The following is a 21,131-nucleotide window of genomic DNA, read 5'->3' on the forward strand; positions in this document are numbered from 1 at the left end:
ATTTTGACTACTTTCGATGTGATAGATCTATTTCCCAGTATTCCACATGATATATGACTTGAGTGGTTGCAAGAAGTCCTAATGGAATGTGATTACTTAGGGTATTTATTTATTTATTTATTTTATTTTCAGTTTGATGACCGAAAAGGTCCACTGGGCTCAAGGAGCCCATTTTCAGTGGAGGCCCAGGTTGAAAAGCTCCACAAAACATAGCAGAAATAGTAACAATTAAACAATTAGTAAAAATTATGTAGTAAAACATAAGCACAGTAGAATATCAACATAATATGGTATACAGTGCATATTTACATGTAAATACAATTAGAGGTTGATAATACAGAGCCACCATTATACTGAGGTTTTAAATCTTCTGAAAATGCTATGAAAGAAACATTTGTAAGAAAACAGTAAATATGATTGAACTCCTATTGTGTAAGGTGGAAGGTAGTTTATGTATATGTATGTATTCATGTATTAGGCAGGATTAGGTAGGTAGAGTGTGGGCGGCCACAGTGGTGCAGCAGTTAGCGTTGCCACCTCACAGCAAGAGGTTCTCTGGTTCTATCCTTGGCTGGGGTGCCTTCTGTGTGGAGTCTGCACGTCGTCCCTGTGGTCGTGTGGGTTTCCTCCAGGTGCTCCAGTTTCCTCCCACATCCCAAAGACATGCTGTAGGTGGATCAGACACTCTAAATTGGCCCTAGGTGTGAGTGCATGTATGTGCCTTCTGTGGAAGGTTGGGCACCGGGCTGGCAACTCAACACTGTAAAACTCCACTGCCAATCATGAGCAGATAGGTGATCCACTGTGGCGACCCCTAACCGGGAAAAGACGAAAGAAGAAGGTAGGTAGAGTGCAAGTGCATTTCCTGTTATTGGAGAGGTAGGAATGGAGCTGGGTTTTGAAGTGATCAAAGTTTTGAGAAATCCTTAGAGAGGGAGGAAGAGAGTTCCATTTTTTGGCTAAGGAAAAGGATAGGAGAAGCTGACCTGAGGGACGGTTTGGTTTGTATACAGAAATTAGATTTTGGTGAGCAGATCTTAGAGTTCTGTGAGGGGTATATAGTGGTAAGATATTAGTTATTGCAGGGCACTTAGTGGGTTTAAAAATGAATTTGTGGGCTGTAGTGATTTGGAGGTAGTCCAGGTAGTTGGAAAGTTCTAGCCATTGCAGTAGGTGGAGAGGTATGCAGTGGTGGGTAGAGTACTTGGACTTGGTGGCAAACTTTGAGATTTTGTTGTAACAGGATTCTAGTTTAGAGGAGATAGAGGAAGATGGGTTGATTAGTAGAGGGGCACCATACATCAGAGATGTTATTAAGTAGGTAGTGGCGAGGGTCTGAATTGTGGAAGGGGATAGAACATTGGAGTTCCTGTACAGCATACCAAGTTTCTGATGTGTTTTCTTAATGTTTAGCTGAATATGGGTGTCGAATTTGAGATGTTCATCAATAGTGACCCCAAGAAGTTTAGCAAAAGGAACAACTTCAATAGTGGAGTTGGTATGGCTGATAATGTTGAAGGAGATTTTGTCAAGATGGTAAGATTTAGAGGGAGAGAATAGTAGAATTTTAGACTTGTTGGTATTTAGAGAGAGGTGATTTTGAAGCATCCAGTTCTCAGTGGTGGAAAAAGCAGTTTGGGTTTTTGTTTGGAGTACTTGGAGGTTAGAAGCAGAGCAGAATAGAGTTGAGTCATCTGCATATTGGACTATCTTGGTGTTAGGAATAGCTGTGTGGAAGTCCTTAATAAAAATATTAAATAGCATTGGGCCAAGTATAGATACTTAGGGGACACCGGTTGGGGTTGGGAGGAAGACTGAGGTGCCAGTTTTCCATTTTACGGCCTGAGATCGGTCAGAGAGGTAGCTGCTGAACCAGGCAAGGGTGTTGTGTGAGAGATAAAGATTAGCAATGTGGTTTAGGAGAAGGGAATGGGAGACAATATCAAAAGCCTTGGAGAGGTCAAGGAGGACTGTGGATACAAGTTCTCCAGAGTCACGGGCATGGTTTATTATGTCTAGGAAAGAGAGGAGAGCAGTTATTGTGCTATGGCCCGGACGAAATCTGTGTTGAGGTGAGGAGTTGGTTATTTGTAAGGAATGGCATGAGTTGGAGGTGGATGCATTTCTCAAGTATTTTTGAAATAGGTGAGAGAATGGCTATGGGCCAGAAGTTGGAGATACTATTATTTTTGCCTCCTTTGTGGAGGGGTAGGATGAAGGCTGCATGCCACAGTTTAGGAACATAAGATTCCTATATGGATCTGTTGAAGATAATGCTAATAGGGATGGCGATGCCATCTGCTGCGAGTTTTAGAAAGAGTGACGGGATGTTGTCAGGGGCATTGGAGCCTGGCTTAAGCTTAGAGAGGAGTTTAGTAATATATGAGGTGGAAATGGGTTTGAGGTGAAAGATGGGAGATGAGAAAGGAATGGATGTTGGAGGAGAGGGTGTGAGCAGGGGGGAGGAGTTGTTTGGGAAGGTCTTGGTCAGTTCTGTTATGGAGTTAATAAAGAAGGAGTTGAATAGCGTGGCTATATCTGGGTCAGACTTGCTAATGTAAGGGCAAGGACTGTTTTTGGTACCAGGGTTGAGAAGTGAATTGACTGACTTCCAGAATTGTTTGGGATGGAATGATTAGATTGAAGTTTGGTACAGTATGATTTTTTTATCCTATGTAATATGTTTTTTGGCTAGGTTACGGAGTTGTTTGTATTTAAGAAGGGTGTCTGGGTTCTTATTGTGATGGTAAAGTTTCCAGGTTTTGTCCCTTTGTTTCATAAGTATTTTGGTGTCTTTAGTAAGCCAAGGGGCTGAGTTGTTTTTTATATGTTTTGTTCTAGGCGGCCATGAGAGCTAAGGGTAGCTAAGAAGGTTGAGTTGAAATGTTCAATGGCCTGGTCTAGAGGAAGAGTTTTTAGACTGTCCCAGTTTATTAGTTTGAGAGAATTGGAGAAAGTTGTGGGGTTAAAGTTTGTGAGGTTTCGTGTGTGAATATATTGATGTTGGTGAGGAGAGAAAGCAGTTGCTCAATGGATGAAGGCTGGCAAGTGGCCACTAATGGAGTCTGGTAAAGTGTCCTTATGGGAGATTTTATTAGGGTGAGAGACTAGGATCCAGTCAAGTATGGAGCCTGGGGGGTTATTTTTATTAGGTCTGGCAATGGTATTTGTAAGTTGACTGAAATTATATAGGTTAATTGAGATGGTGGGATTATTGTTATCAGTTTTGTTCCAGTTAACGTTTACATCTCCTAGCATGTAAGTCTCAAAGTTAATACTGGTTGAGGCCCATAGAAGGATTTCCTCAAGTATATTTGTATTGTTTCCAGGGGGGGATATAGAGGGCTATGACACAGATGCTTTATGGTTATTTAGTTGGAGAATTCCTATGACTAGTTCAGCGTTGTTGAACTGAGGAATAGGATTTATATTTATATAAAATCAACTTTATATAAAATCAACTTTAAAAGGTCCTGCAGTATCATCTGCCGGTCTGTGGTCAGTCAAAAGGCTTGATCATAAATATCAGTGGCCACCATCCATTCAGTACACGAGACACACAGTTGGAAAATTAATGGTTTTTGCTGTGCAGTAACCAGTGACTATATGTCTGCGGATATTTGGAAGGTACATAACAGCTTCTAAATGACAAATACTGGTTGCACAAATATAGTCAAACATGTCAGATAACAGCAAGTAATATGAAAATGTATTTTATTTCACAGGAAAGGCTGGATATTACCTGCAGTCATGGCTGATGACTGTCAAAAGGCATCTACAAACAACATATGAGAAGCATAAAGACTTGCCCAAGCCCAGACTTGCAAGACAGCCTGTATATGAGCAGCTTAGTCTATGTTTAAAGTGTGTGTATGTGGACCCCACAGCTGGAGCATTGCAGTGCACTGTTACCACAACTAGCCACGTTGTCACAGAATAATAACAAGCTGCATGTAGTAAGATGTTGCACTGTAGTTATTAGCCAAAACCAAAACCTGTGGGTGGTCTATTCACATAGCATCATGACCTTCATAGTAGGATAGTAGCCAAGAAATGCCAACCATAGAATATGCCACTCAGCATGCTGCGTGTCACCATGTCTGTCAGTGCAGTGTTGAAACTGTAGCCACACGTTGTTAGAAAACCTCTTCTCACAATTAACTGTCATCAACAAAATTATAAGTCAAAGCTAAGTCTACACTTACAAGACAGCTGAACATGGTATATTCATTGCTAGGACTAGTGCACAGTGCAGCAAATGTGGAACCGAATGTCTACTGTTGTATAACAGGTCAATATTTGGATGTTTCTGGCCCTGAGCTCTCATTGTTGTCACAGTTTTCAGATTATCCAACTGTTATGGCATCAGTAAATATGATTGTATTGACAGCACCAAGTGGTAAACTGAGAGCTAGCATAGTCACAGGTATTAGAATAAGTGGTGGCATTTGAACAGTGCCATGTGGATGCTTTTTTTCCCTTATATTTGTTAACTGGAGTAGAGCAGCAATCCACTCAGACCTTTTTCAGACTTAAGCCGAGAATGCTGATTAAGTGACTTGCTCAGAGTCAGACACCAGGCAAATAGAGGCAGAGGGAATTGAAACTTCGGCCACAGGAAGCAGCTTGTTAACATCTCATTGCCTTAATGCTGTAAGCTATAACTGCCAGATAGTTATTGCTCTTAGGCATACACACTGACATGTTCACCCAAACTATAGATGGATGCTGACCTGGTAACAGCTAAGAGATGTTCAGACGGATGAAGGACATGTATGACAGCACATGTCATGGCATTTTGTGTAGCCCAAAAGAGTGTGGACCATGTTCCCTACAATATAATCAATGGTGGAAGTATTTCAATAACAATGCTAGTTCCATGCTCTACCACAGTGTTAGTGCCACAGGTACCACATCAGCCAAGTGCCAGGCAACCACAGCAGAGTCATCCAGCAGTTTGGACATGGCCATCCTCACTCTCACCAATTCTGTTTGTAGGCTTTGATTGCTTTTATGCAGGATCATCGTGGCTTGCATCATTTGTGAGGCAGCATATGCTACCTGCTCAAGGTAAAGGTACAAGATCAGCTAGCATAGTTTATGACAGCACTACTCATGGTGACTATTGTGTTTAGTATCCAGTGTCCCAAATGCACCTAAGATTCAGACCATGTTCAATGGAATCTAGTACACTAGTACATAAATTATAGACTGTGATGGAAAAGTATGCTGTAATTTACCTTTGTTGTATTATTTGCCTCCTTCTAGCTTTTTGACCCTGCATTTACATTTTTTTTCAAACAGCTACAAATTTCTTCTCACTCAGCCTCCCACTTTTTCCAAAGAAACATAGGCAGATCACTTCAAACTTTCCTTTAAATGCCCTCTTAGGGCGTCCCAGAAAATATTATTTAGAGTTTTTGCTGCTATATTATGTCTTTTAATTCAGGGATTAAACTAGAATAATATTTTTGGGGTCCAAATTTTAGATGATTGCATATTTAACTGTGGAAGACTGGTAGAAGGGGGACTCATGACAACATAATATCATATTAGTTTTGACCGTGGCAAGATAATGACTATAGAAAAGATTGGTGTAACATCTAAATAACTGACTCCCATTTACAAAGTTTATGCTGCTGGTAAGAGCAGTCATAACATTAGATGTGATAGATAGTCAAGGATTTTTAGTTGCATCTGTATCAATTGTATGAGAAAAACAATTAAGATCACCTCCTAGGACCTAGAATATCCCCTTTTTGCCAGCTAAAAAAATACATTAATTCTAATCATAAGTGATGTGCCCAGTAGAAATATAGGGAACCTATGGCCAGTATGCAGAACCGTAGCTATATTATCTGCCACTCAGGGCAGTTATGCAGGTCCTCAAACTGCTTCCTACCACCCCAACTCAATGTTATAATATCTTCTTTATAGAAGATGAAGACCAAAAAAAAAGCAACCTTGCTAGAATTAAATCACCCCACATTAAGAGCTTCAACACTTCAGACATGACCTCAAATGCAGTAGCAGCAATCATTTTGGAAATGCCAGCACTGCACTCCTGCATCATCAACACTTAATAATGATGCCACCCAACAACTTACAACTGGAGTGGATACATCCTTTGCCCTTCCATAACTACACCTCTGCCAATATGTAACTTTCAATCATATCACTAAAACCAGCAGCCCTACCCACTGTTTATAGACATGCATCTAAGTTAAGATGCTCAGCATTTTCTGAAAGTAAAATGACTATCTCACTTCTCTTGCCATTATGTTTTGCAAAGGAAATGGGTTTAAGTCCAATAACTTATTAAATTCTGTGTGCTCCTGTATGTATCTTGTAGTAGTAGCAGAATGTCAAAATGCTGATTTCATAGACTTGATAGAACCTTGCTTCTCTTTTAAAGATATTTACATTCTATAGTTATTATGGCGATGCAGGCATGAAGGAACAAGATCAAGCTTATCCTTTTAGTCAGTTCCAGATGACAGTCTGCTTGTGTGTTTCTGTGGAATATACAGCAATCTACCATGTATTAGCACTAACATTTTAAATGTTACAACTGCATCATTTTTAAATTATAACACAAACATCCTTAGAAATATAGTATTCAGACAGCCAATGGAGAGGAATCAATGTGAGTGAATGCAAGCAAGAAACAACCACAAAAAAACTACATACAAAAAGTGGAGTGAGTGATGGTAGAGAACACATATTCATTCAGTTAGGCAATGCCATTAAGTAGCAATACTTCTTGGCCTAGACAGGATGCAGTCTTTTACATCCTGTCAGTATTTTTACTGATGAAAAAAGAGAAGGAACAATCTACAGCTGGTGGATTTGGGTCATATATTTACAAAAAGCAGTTGTCACATCCACATGCATAGTAAATTAAAATCTGTACTTGTAGTAACTATGGGCCAGATTCATGATGGCTTGCACAGAGACTAAGACTAGAGTAAGACTCCAGCAAGCCAACATGTCTGCCAAGCAATCCAGGAACAGCCGGCAATGGCGTGCATCTGAGCTCTCCAAACTAGTCCTACACAGACAGGGCTGGGATATGCAAATTACCTCAATTGAAGGCAAAAGCCATGCAAATGAGGTAAATTTGCGATCCAGGAAACCCGAACCTGTCCGAGTAGGAGTAGTGTTATTTGCAGAAATGTACTCAGTTCATAACTGAGTACGGTTCTGCAAATAGCAAAACGAAGCCGTGTCAGCTGGAAAAAAAGCATGCATTCACAGGAGGAAGCATGCCAATGGCCACAAATATGGCCATTGGCAATGGGAAGTGATGCAAATTACAAATAAAATAACTTTTTTTTTTCAATCCCGATTTCCAGGGTTTAACCATAGCGCAGCGCCGCGCAAATGCGCTGCACCCTTAAAAGCAGAAAATTAATAATTAAGATCCACAAATGTAGATTTCATAGCTAAAATGAATTTACAATGCAAGGGAATGGCAGGCTGAAGACAACATGGCCACCGAGTAGAGGTTGCTAAGGGTGGAAGCTCAGTCTAAGAGATGTAATTAAGCATTAGTAGGCAATCCTATGCAAATGAGAGTTATGATAGTGAATCGCAAGTTTACATAGCAAATGAGCACAGTCAATGGAATGTAGGAGTAGGATAAGGGGAGTAACAGAGTAGAAGATAGGTGACATCACGAGGGGGGTATGTATGAAAGGAGTGCAGCTCATTGGAGCAGAATGACATGTGTCAGCTTACATTTACATAACAGTGAAAGAGGTGTGTCAACAGGTAGGTCAGGTAAAGTCAAGAAATCGAAGGTGTATGCTGTGGATAACACCAAAGTTTCTTGCTGAGTGTGCATGCACGCGTGTGTGCACCAGTAAACCTGAGTAAGACAGTGTGCGCGTGTGTAAGTGTGTGTGCGCATGTGTAGGCTTGAGTTAGCATATGTAAGGCTGTGTAAACAGTTGTAAGCAATTTTGCACCGGTGTGCATGCGTTTTAACAAAAATAAGCAAGATTTAGTCCGTATAAGCATGTGTGCGCGCGTGTGAGCTGGTGTGCGTGTGTTTGCGTGGCGCTGCCCCCTGAGCAAACAGAAAGGGAAAAGGAAGCAGAACAAATACTAGGAAGTTAACCAGAGTACTAGCAGAGCTAGCAGGTGAAAACAATCAGAATCAGGCAATTATACAGGCAGTACACTAGACCAGCCCAGCACTTAAAACTCAGCAAAAAACATTCCAGTATGTTTTTCTCAGATACACTGCAACACTGCAGTAAGCTAATAGAAGTGAAAACTGAAAAAGCTTTACTGAGACAAAGAAATGTTAGGGGCTGCCATTGCTGTCATAAGGCTGTTGCAACATGCTGAGGGTGGTGACAATGGAAATGTTGCTGAGCAACCCACAGTGAGGAGACAGAGAAGAGTGTACAGGCCTAGGGTAACCTACCAGGGGCTACATGAGCTGGAGATAGTGGAGCGCTATAGAGTGGACAGAGACCTCATGCAGCAAATTGTTGAGCTGTGCAGGCCACGCCTCACACACAGAACTAACTGAGGGGAACCCATCCCAGTGGAAACCAAGGTATGTGTTGGCCTAAGAATATTAGCAACAGGTACCTTCCAGAGACCAACTGGCGATATGATGGGGATTTCACAGGCATCAGCATCTAGGGTACTGCACCAGTTCCTGAATGCCATGGCAGCACATGTCGGTGATCATGTATATTTCCCCAATTCCCGTGAGGTATTGGCCAGCAATATGCGTCTCTTCCAGCAAATAGCAGAATACCCTGAGGTAGTGGGTGCAATAGACTGCATGTACATTCGCATCAAAGCAACAGCTAGTGAGTGGGGTAGGGTCTACTATAACTGCAAGGGTTAACCCTCCATCAATTGCCAGGTCGTGTGTGATGCCCAGGGCATAATAATGAATGTGTGTGCTGGCTGACCTGGAAGCTACCATGACTCCCATATCTGGCATCTGACACAGCTGTACCAGACATTTGCCAATGGGGGACATCCCTCATGGTCACCTAGTGGGGGATGCAGGATATGCACTCAAGCCGTGGCTGATGACACCCATCAGAAATGCACACACACCTGAACATGAACGCCATAATGAGGCACATGCACAAACATGAAATGTAATTGAGCATGTGCTTGGGCTGCTCAAGTCATGGGTCCGGTGCCTGGACACATCTGGTGGAGCCTTGCAGTACTCACCAACTACATGTACCCAAATAGTCATGGTATGTGCTATGCTACACAATATGATCCTGCGAAAACAGCTGCAGCAGGAGCAGCATAGGGCTGGGCACAACAGCCCTCCACCATTGTCAAGGCCATCACAGGCAGAGCATGACACAGAGGAGTAAAAACCTGAGCCTGCCCCAGTAGGCAGAAGGAGGCGTGCCCAGTATGCTTTGGCCTTGGCAAAGAGGCAATGCATAACATATACACTGGCTCAGTAGGAACCCTTTAAATGATACCTCTCTCCGACTTGCACATATAGTAAAAGCGATGCCTAACTTGACACTACCTGTTAACAAACATGTATTGGGAGTATAAAATGTGCATCCGACATAGGCAGCCTTGCAGCACCACCTGAGGCATGATTGCTATGTGTTAAGCAATATAAAGCACTGCTAAACAGCTCTCACCACTATTTAGTATATGTAAACAAAATTGCACACACTAAGTAGCACAACTACAGGCAATGTTCAGCAATATTGTGCACTGTCCAGCAATGTTGGGCAACATTGAGCAATGTTGTGCAAGTCTGGTCAAATGTGGATATAGTTCATCAAAGCAGGTTAACAAGTTCATATTTGCTTCACTTTTCTTGAAGCAGTCTGTTCTGGCATATATGAAAATATGAAGCAGTGATAGTCCTCGAACCCAGGATACAGTGCACTATAGTCAGATTACAGAACCACTAAACCATGACAATATGTCAATGGTCAGCTTGTATGAAAAAATGTAGATAAGTCAATGCTAAGTATCTCATGGAAACCTTGCAGGCATAGCATAATCCCTGTTGAGTTAAGACACAAAGGTGAGGTCTGCAGTAATAATAGAACCTGATATTCAACACACATATAGTATAAATGTTAATATTGGTAATGTTCACACACATCAACAAATGTAGTGGACCTCAGACAGCATCAATGGGACGTGACGGTATTCCGGATTGCGTGCTACGTGAACTCCAAGAGGAGCTAAACCCGCACATAAAAATGCTATTTAACCTTAGCCTTACTACAGGATATGTACCTGAACACTGGCATACAGCAACAGTGGTCCCACTCCACAAAGGGGGTACCTCTACAGACCCTGGGACCTAACGCCCCATAAGCTTAACCAGCCTGGTCTGCAAAGCTATGGAAAGAATCATTATGGAACTCATAAACAGAGACATTGGGGACCTACAGACACTTGAGCCCACCCAGTTCGGCTTTGTAAAGGGAAGATCCTGCCTTTTGAACCTGGTTGACTTTTTCAAAACAGTCACTAGAGCCATTGATGAGGGCAAAGCAGTCCATACAGCCTACCTGGACTTGGCTAAGGCCTTCGACACAATACCCCACTCAGGCATCATAGATAAGCTCAACAGCTTAAACGTAAACCCTTATGTCACTAGATGGGTTGCAAACTGGCTAAAGGACAGAACCCATGAAGTTAAAAATGCTGGAGCAATGTCAGACTCAAAGCCAGTCACAAGTGGAGTCCCACAGGGTTCTGTCCTGGGACCCCTCTTGTTCGGCATTTATTTCTCAGATGTTAAAGCAAACATGAGAGGGTTGTGGCTGACAAAGTTCACAGATAACTGCAAACTAGGCGCCATAGTCGATACACCAGCAGACACATACATCCTACAAAAAGGCCTCACAGAAATGGACAACTGGTGCCGGAGTCATGGCCTTAAACTAAATGCCAAAAAATGTATAGTCATCCCCTTTGGGAAAAACAAAGTACCCACAAATTATCACATAGACAGCAACCCACTGAGTATGGAAAAATTAATCAGAGACCTAGGGATCCAAGTCGACAGTGACCTCTCATTTGACACCCACGTTGCCAAAGTGGTTAGAAAACCATTCTACCTTGCACACCTTATCATGAAGGGATTCACATCCAGATCCAAGGATGTCATTGTACCCCTATACTCCTCCCTCATCAGACCCATGATTGAGTACAATGCCCCATTTGGTATGTACCTCACCCAGCATTTGCAACAGCTGGAGAGACCACAAAATTACCTCACCAAGAGGATCAAGGGTCTCCAACATATGTCTTATTCTGCCAGACTAAAGAAACTCCAGCTCTATTCAGTAGCATACCGCCTGCTCAGAGGTGATCTCTGCCTGACGTACAAGGCCATGTCCAATCAGGAACTGATGGACATGCTCCACCTCAAAAAATCCAAATCCATCAGAACCACGAGAGCTAAAGACTTAAACCTCGGCACAAGTATGAATAGAACATGCTGGAGAGATAGATTCATAACCCAGAGGCTTCCCAGGCTCTGGAACAAGATCCCAGTTCATGTCAGGCAGAGCCCCTCACTGACTCTCTTCAAGAGAAATCTTGATGAGTGGATGGGAGATCGTAAGTTTACCCCAGGGGTCACATCTGTGTCACTACTAGACAGGGGCACAGTAAACTAATTATATTATATAAGGGGACCTTCACTGTGTCACTACTAGACAGAGGCACAGTATTCTAAATCTATTCTGTGCATTTTTGTACCATTTCATGGGGTTGTGAAAGCCACATCACTATGGCTAGGATTACAAATGCCCCAGGGCAGATAGCCTAGTACTAAACTATGAAACTATGAAACTATACTGCAAGGTCACACTGGGCATGCTCACACAATTGAAACTATGAGACAAATGTCAGGCAACAAAACACTGAAAGTCTGAACTGGGCATGCTCACACACTTAGGGCAAGTTTGAGTACAGCAGTGGGCCACACATATCCCTCAGTTGCATGTGTCAACCCAGGAACCTTGCACTATTCACCAATCCACCATGTGCACACAGTGATATGACAACAGACACAATATAATATAGTGAAATCCTGTCACAATCAAATGTGTTATGCAGAAACCTAGGTTGTTCATAGGAAGTGGTAAAGCAAAGAAGAAACAAAACCTGCAATCAGTACCATCACTGAACAATGTGCATCCTGAACATTAGCATAGGTTCAGAGGTTGACAATAGGCTATCTGCCCTAGGGTATGTAGAAGTCTAGCCACAGTGTGTTTGTATTTTGCAACCACGCTAGATCAGTAGACTGTGCCTGTTAATAGTAGGTCACACAAGATATCTCACATATGTTCATTTCATTCTGCCTCTGTCTAGCAAGGACCCATAACATATCCCAGGGCTAAACATACGATCACCTATCCACCTGTGAAGATGTCACCTGTAGGTGGTCAGCATGGGTCTATGCATATGTGGGACTGTGATCACATTCCCGATTGAGTGGAGTCTCTGTGATGATAATATGCCCCTCCAGCATGTCCTATTAACACCATTGCTCACGTCCCTGGAGCATGTAGCTGTAAGGGACCTAAATATCCTCATGTGGAGCCTGTCCATCAATGCTGTGAAGGACATGGCTTCAAACAAAAGGCACAGACTGCATCCAAGTAGGCAGTAAGCAACTGAGAAGAGCTGGGGTCACCATAGCCAAACTGTGCATACCATCTGTGTGAGTCCCTAGATCCACGTGGTTATGTAAATCTGTGTACATTCCAGTTGCTGCAGGTGTTGGGTAAGGTACATCCAAAATGGGGTATTGTATCCAAGCATGTGCCTGATGACTATAGGGTCACGATGACCCCACCTGATCTGGATGTAAAACCATATGGGATAAGGTTGGCTAAATAGAAGGTGTGTCCAACAACATTGGCAACGTGAATGTCAAAGGCGAGAGTAGTAAGTATTCATGTCCCCAAATCACAAATCACACAAACTGTACGTGATGTATCACCTATGTGGTAATGTGTGTGCATGATGTTACTACCAAAGGTGATGACTATGCATCTAAAGGAAGGTAGCTGTAGGCCATGGCTCTGGCACCAGTCATCCATCTCTGTGAGACCCTTTCTGAGGATGCTTGTGCCAGCTGTGGAGTCGATTATGGCACACAGTTTTCAGTCATCTGCAAACATGGTCATCCATATTCCTCCTGTGTTAGCCAGTATGTATCAGAAATATATACAGAACAAGAGAGGTCCCAGGACTGAGCCCTGTGGGATGCATGTGTAACTGGTGTATAGTCAGACATGGCACCTGCAATACTGACCATGTGTCTGCTATCCATGATCCAGTTAGCAATCCATCTTGTGACATATGTATAGATATTGAATCCGGTGATCTAATGTGTAAAGACCAAGTGGGATATTGTGTAGAAGTGGTGTGCGAGCTCCAGGTAGGCTGTGTGGACAACCCTGTGTACATCTATGGACCTGTTAACTGTTTAAAGACATCAAACATCTGCAAGAGGCAAGATATGCCCACAACAAAACCAAATTGTGTAGGTTCCAGTGTCTGTAGGTTCACAATGTGTATGTGTATGTGTATGTGTTCTATGATGATACACTCCATAGCATATCAGACCAGGATAGTTAGGCATATATTGCGATAATGTCCAGGGTCCCTTGTGGCACCAGCACTGTGGAGCGGGTACACTGTAGCTGTATGCCATTCCATGGGTACACATCCTGTAGTAACTGTGATATTGAACAGTGACATAATGTGAGTGTGAAGTTTGTCATGAATCTCGTGTATGCCACAGTCTGGGACACCATCTGGTCCCACTGATGCTGTGTTGTCTGCTATGGAGAGGGCAGCACACACATGTTCATCTGTGATGTCAGGGAAGCTACATCCTGTTGTGATGGACATGTGCACTGCAGGGGGGATGGTGGGGAAACATTCCCACTGAACCTGTTGTCCAGGATGCTCACAATGTCAGTGGATTCACTGTGTCATTTGTAATTATGCAGTAACTCACAGCATATCTGTGAGTTCCCACCCAGGTCCCTGACATAACTAAATAAGGCCTTGTGATTGTCCACAGTGTCTGTTGCAAGTGTCTGTTAGAAGTGGGCCTTAGATGAATCAACAGGTGATCGTAGCTATACCATAGTACTGATCAGTGATGCCTTCCTGATTGTGATTGTTCTCTATAATGTAGTAGCCTCCTCCTGTCCCTGTATAGCTCAGTAATGGCCATGGTCCAGTAGACAGGTCCCCTGCCTTTGGAGGAGTGAGTCTTGTAGTTATCTGGGATAGCATGATCCATGCATTCCAGTAGTTTTCCATAGAATGTGCTTGTAAAATATGAAGTGGTCTGAGCCATAATTAACACTGTCCCAGGATCATTGAGGGATACCACCTCAGTTTGTACAAGTGTGACATTTGCTCATGAGAAGTATGTCACTGAGATCACATAGGATGTGTGTGTGTATGGGATATGTATGTCTAGTGAGATGAATGTATGTTCCAACCTTAACAATTACAGGTATACCTCTGTTGTGGAACACAGAGTCCCCATGTGGGTGATGATCAGGTCTCACATGTTTAACCCCCTGTGGGTGTGGTGACCAGGTCTTACATAGCATTTGAGTGTAATAATCCTAGCAACTGTTGTGCGAGGGTGTCAGTGCTTGAGTAGTATACCCAGTCAATGTTTGTGTATTTGAAGTCACACAATATAATGGTGTTTGGTGAGACCTTCACATTCCCCAGTGTTCCCAGGAATAACGACTGTTGTGCCCAAGTGTGGCAGTGTGGTCTGTAACAGTCCACAAACTGAAATGCAGTTTTGCCCACTCTCAGTTGCACATGTACATTCCCAAATGCTTTGTGCACTGCTACCAACCTGGAGGTGTGTGTATGAATGATGTATATGGATACCCCCCCTATTGTTGTTGTCCGGTCCGAGTCTTGTGTCTGAAAACCATGGTATGACGTAAAACCTGTTAGTGCTGCTGTGCTTTTGTGAGCCTGAACCAGGTGTTTGTTACTGCACATATATCGACAGATTCCATACTGATGTGAGTCCTGAGTGCATGCATTCTGAGGGTTAGACATCAGTCGTTGAGCACCGTCACTCTCCGTTTCCTGTACCCTGTAACATCTATGGCTGTGGTTATGTCTTCTGACCCTCACTTCAAACAGCCACTATGTGTGTATCAAGAGCCTAAGGCAGTCTGTGAAAGCCTAGGGGTGACAGCTGCATGACGTCCATAGCGAATGTATGTGGCATGTTGAGCATGTAATTCCAGGCTGACAGACACTGGATCCCCTGTGAATGACAACAATATGTTAGGCAACTGTTAAAAGTGATCATGTCATCTGTATACTGTGACATAGTACTTGGTGAGGATAAGATGCTACACAAGGTCAGGGTCATACTGTCTTGGGATACATGATCAGAGAGCTCCTCTATGTCTCTTGTCATGTAGTCCAGGGAGAAACGTCTGAGGGTTTACACACCAGAATGGTCAATGATGGAGCCATATTTGTATTTGTAGTGGACTGACAACAGTGCATGTGTCATGTGGCATATCCTGGCAATGGACACACAGCACAAAGTGACCTTCACCTTGTTCAGCCCAGTGAGTGGGATGTCAGTGTGACCGACAATTACAGTCACTTAATACAAGTGTATGAGGTGTGTTGTGTAGGCCTAAGAGTAGTGACCGTGTGGCACAATGACTTTGTGAACTATGTGATATGTCTGTATGGTTGTGTGTTAGCAGTTGTTTGTGTGTCTGCTTTGGATGTCTCTGCTGCTTAGGCAGAGTATATTTAGATGCTCCAGGTATGTCATTGTGTGTCAATGTATATGGTTTGCTGTTGTCATAGGTGCATGTGCGACTGTATTTGTGGTGTGTGTAGTTACCTTCACCACTCGATAGACTGTGCCAGTCATGGCTTGGGAGAGCTCAGCCTCCTGTCTGTCTATACAGTTGCACCTCTCACAGATATCTGAGTTTGTTGGTAGGAGGACAGTGTTCCCTGTGTACATATAGCAGTTGTAACAATGCATCAGAATTCCAATATGCACCAGCTGGACTGGAGAGTACACACAAAACCAACCTTTGGACATGCCAGGATATGTTGATGACATACACTGTCGACTGATCACAAAGGATCAGTAGTGTTTCAAGTGTGTAAAAGAATATAACAGGGTTTTTTGTTCAGGTTTGTTGTTGCTGTGAAAAGATATTCTGCAAAGGAGTACAGACAGAAACATTACACCTCCTTCAGCTATGTCAGAAATATCGATGTACAGTCATATATGTCCTGAGTCAGGTCAACTGTACCAGACTGACAATGTCAACATCCTGTCAGACAGGCCCATACATACATAGCCACCCCCCAGTGACAAAAGGCCCTAACATCATACTAGGAGATATCACATGTAGAATGTGTAAACTGGTCCTCCCAATGCCAAATGAATCCCATCACGTGGATAACATTGTTTCCCCATATGTGTCATAAGTGAATGACAGGACAAACAGACACTGCACCCGAACAGTCTGTTGAGCCTCACACTCTCTACAGAATCTTACACCGTTGAATGTGTTACAGCAACATGTGGCACACCCCACATGTGTTGGTGCACAACACACCATGGGAACTCTATTCCTATAAGCCTACGAAGTCCAAAATACTAGTCCATTGAGTCCATCATGATTGCAGTCAGGAACAGAGATATTGTAAACTGACAAACACACAACCCAAACGTCTGTGGTATGTTATTGAGCACATCATGTTCCCCAAACCTGCTAGATATCTTGCAAGGTAGCCACCCAGGACATACATCACTGACAGGAGCAACACAGGTCCCACACAGGTCCCACACGGACTTTGAATAGCCCTTTACCAACATCACAGACACATGTTGTATCCACAAAACCTACAATCCGTGCATCAATATGTATTGTCATATGAAGAAATGGTAATTTGTCCACAGATAGATCACACCAGGTATGAATTGTGTATTCCTGTTCAAGATGTTCAAACCTGCTGACCCACAAGGTTCATTCCTGGGATTGCATAACACTAAGTGCACACACATTACCATGTCCAGTCTGATGATGTCAGCAACCTACAAATATAGCATGAGAATATAAACCACACAGTAAAGCATATAGTGTGTTGTGTTAATGTGTATCTCACTAGTATCATAACATCATAACATAGTTAGGTAGGTGTTTGAATTCTGCAATTGCTGAGTATGTGTCTCTATGTGTGTGTGAGATTGCCTTTGAGAGGAGTGGCCTTTTTGGAGACTGTGGAAACACATTAGGAGTGGTGAATACCTCTTTGCCAAGTGTGATGATGTCAGCATCCTACAAATAGAGCTTTGGAAATGAATGCTCCTAGTAAAGCAAATAGCTCATCGTGTTAATGTGTATCTCACTAATATCATAACATAATTAAGTAGGGGTTTGAATCCTGCTGAGTGAGAATGTGTGTGTATGAGATTGCCTTTAAGAGGACTGGCCTTTCTGGAGACAGTGGAAACACATTAGGAGTGGTGAATACCTCTTTACCAAGTGTGATGATGTCAGCATCCTACAAATAGAGCTTTGGAAATTAAAGCTCCCAGTAAAACAAATATCAGGTCGTGTTAATGTGTAACTTACTAGTGTCATAACACAGTTAGGTAGGGGTTTGAATCCTGCAAATGCTAAGTATGAATATGCGTGTGTGAGATTGCGTTTGAGAGGAGTGGCTTTTTTGAAGACTGTGGAAATACATTAGGAGTGGTGAATACCTCTTTGCCAAGTGTGATGATGTCAGCATCCTACAAATAGAGCTTTGGAAATGAATGCCCTCAGTAAAGCAAATAGCGTGTCATGTTAATGCATATCTCACTAGTGTTATAGGATGGTTAGGTAGGGGTTTGAATCCTGTGTGTGTGAGACTGCCTTTGAGAGGAGTGGTGAATACCTCTTTGCCAAGTGTGATGATGTCAGCATCCTACAAATAGAGCTTTGGAAATGAATGCTCCCAGTAAAGCAAATAGCGTGTCGTGTTAATGCGTATCTCACTATTGTCATAACATAGTCAAGTAGGGGTTTGAGTCCTGCAAATGTCAAGTGTGTGGGGCGGTGTATGTATATGATTTCTTTTGAGTGGAGTAGCCTTTTTCGAGACTGGGAAAACACATTTTAAAAGAGGTACATCCCTCTTTGGAAAGTCTGATGATGTCAGCATCCTACAAATATTCAAGGAGAACAGAAACCACCCAGTAATGCATATAGTGTGACGTGTTAATGCGTATCTCTCTAATATCATAACATAGTTAGATAGGGGTTTGAGTCCTGCTGAGTGTGTGTGTGCCACAGGTGGTCAATGCAGTGTGGGTTTTGCTTTTACTATGGTATGGCATATGTTTCAAACAGTATGTGCATTGCACACATCGGGTATCTGAGTATCAAATAAATTTGTGTACATGTGACCTCAATCAGTACATAGGTGTGAAGCCTGCATACTACATGAATACATTTGTAACCTTTGACAGATTGTGCCGCTGCTTCTCAGATCATAGGTCACATATGTATGTATGCATCAAGACCGGCCAATATAGTGATCCGTGGCCAAGGACATCCCTGCCACACACACCCATGATGAGTACTGTGAGTGAGGGTAATTGCTGGGGTATATGTCTGACATGTTCATGCACAACAATGACTGGCAATAATGGACAGTCATTATAGGTGTGCACCAGCCCTGTGGATATACATGCAGGCCCCTAATGTGTTATGTGAAACACCGAGGGACCCCACAATACCTATGGATATGTGGATACCAAGGGACAGATGACATAACACGTGTCTGTACACATTGGTACCCAACATACATGTTCAGGGCTACCACCTATGTGGTACTGTCGTGATAGTATGTATAGTAAATGTGGATGACTATGCCATAGATGGCGTACTGCTATATAGCATGTATTGGACAACAGGCATCTGTCTGTATGATACCCTTGTGTAGGATATGCGTCCCATCCGGGGAATGCAGTGTAGGCCAATGCATGCATTTCCAGATGTGGATGTACATATCCCTAGTATGTTTGCATGTACCTAAGAGGTCTATATGCCACACAGGTGTGGTCCCAGGAACATGTGGCAGTCAATACCACTGGTTACTGTTATAGTATGGTACTGGAAGGATCCAACTACTGAGTTCCCTACAACTGTGAGTCATTTGTCAGGACATCATCTAATGATTGGTTATAGTCATGCTGTTGAGGTGGTGTATACTGCCAGACTGCAGATCATTGACAGATATCAATGGTATCACCCACAGCATAGTGCCAACCCATGTCATACACACATGTGGACCCATGTTAGTACATATCTGTAGTAGAATGCATACTGGCCATCGAAAGATACCATGAGATGTTAACAATGTGTAGAACAGGGTATGTCACACATCCCACTTGTACACTATGCACGTACATGCAGACAGTGCGCACACACCATGTTCACAGATGTACACCCGCTAATTTGTAATGCACACATCACACACGTACTGTCCACTCACTAACACATGCTGGCAACACTGTACACTTCAGCCAAGTGGCACATGGGTGGACAATACATACTCAGACCTAACACTGGTGTAAACAATGCTACAACAACTATCAGAGTTGTGATGCATAATGCCTGCTCAGATATACCTACAAGGATATCAGTACACCTTCCTGTTGGCAACTTGCTACACTGCTATAATTTCACCCTGTGCATCAGAACCATGTTAGCCTATTCCTGCATCAATGTGACAGATGACAGGAGGTGGCTCAGGTGTCATCATATGCACAGGCTGAGTTGTAGGTTTGCCAGAGCCCGACATTAACCCATCCAATCGGCATGTCTGTGTGTGTGTGTGTGTGTGTGTGTGTGTGTGTGCGTGTGTGTGCGTGTGTGTGTGTGCATGTGTGTGTGTGTGTGTGTGTGTGTGTGTGTGTGTGTGTGTGTGTGTGTGTGTGTGTGTGTGTGTGTGTGACAACAGTACTGCATGGGCCAATGTTGATGTAATGTGTGTGTGTATGTGTGAGCCCTAGTTGTATGGTAAATGTGTGTGTGTCTGCATGCACACAACTCCACCATGTGGCTACAATATATGGGCGGTTGTGGGACAGCCACAGACTGTACCTGCTAGGCCGTACAGATCATTGTCTCTGGCCACGGACACAGTACCTGTGCCTAGCAGGGGTGCTATGGGCAGTATTGGGTACCAACCCTGACTGGGTGCTATCATCATAGGCAGAGGTATGATGACTGGACCCATGTCCCTGCTGGGACTGGCCAGCACCATGCGCACATGGTCTAGTAGGATGGTCAATGGACAGGCCAGCCCCAGCATTGCTGGGGCTGGTACTGCCACTACAGGAGCGGCTGTGATCCATGGTCCATCCATGACGACTGCCAGCTGATGCTGTTGCTGGCATGCATCCACGTTGGCTTCTCATCCTTCCCACACAGTCCTGGCTCATGGCTAACACATTGTGGAGGACATCTAATGTCTCCCTCCGACGGCTATCAATGACCTTGGTGTAATTCCAGATGGCACCGGCAAGGTCACGGATGCTGTCATTGATAGCAGTGTAATGGGCCCTCTGCACCCTTAGTCCCTGTCTGGTGTACCGCTCCATACGTGCCTCTGCCTGCATTACAGCCTGGAACATACTGGAGGTTGTAATTCCTCCAGGGGCACGTCTGCCAGGGGCAATACGACCAGTGGTGCTCCCCCGAGCACCCCCTGGACATCCGCCTATGTGGTACCATTCTGGTAATCTGGCTATGGCTGCTGTGAGGGGATGCATGGGCCATAGGTACCACACTCTCCTGGTCAATGCCAACTGTATGCTGTCCCTCAGCTATGGCCATTGGTGACGAGGGATGTATTGGCAGTATGAGTGTGTGCATAGATGGGGTTGACCACTGTGTACTGTCAATTGGTGCACCAACGACAGCCCCTGTCAGACCTTCCTGTGCCACAATACATGTTTCATCATCTCCACTATTAGTGGCAGTGACATCAGGTTCCCTGCTGCATTCAGCCATGCCTAACTCAGTACCTGTGGAAGGAAGACAGGAAAC

This window comes from Protopterus annectens, chromosome 1.part2 (genome assembly GCF_019279795.1).
Source record: "Protopterus annectens isolate FY-2018-M chromosome 1.part2, PAN1.0, whole genome shotgun sequence".
Taxonomy (NCBI): Eukaryota; Metazoa; Chordata; order Ceratodontiformes; family Protopteridae; genus Protopterus; species Protopterus annectens.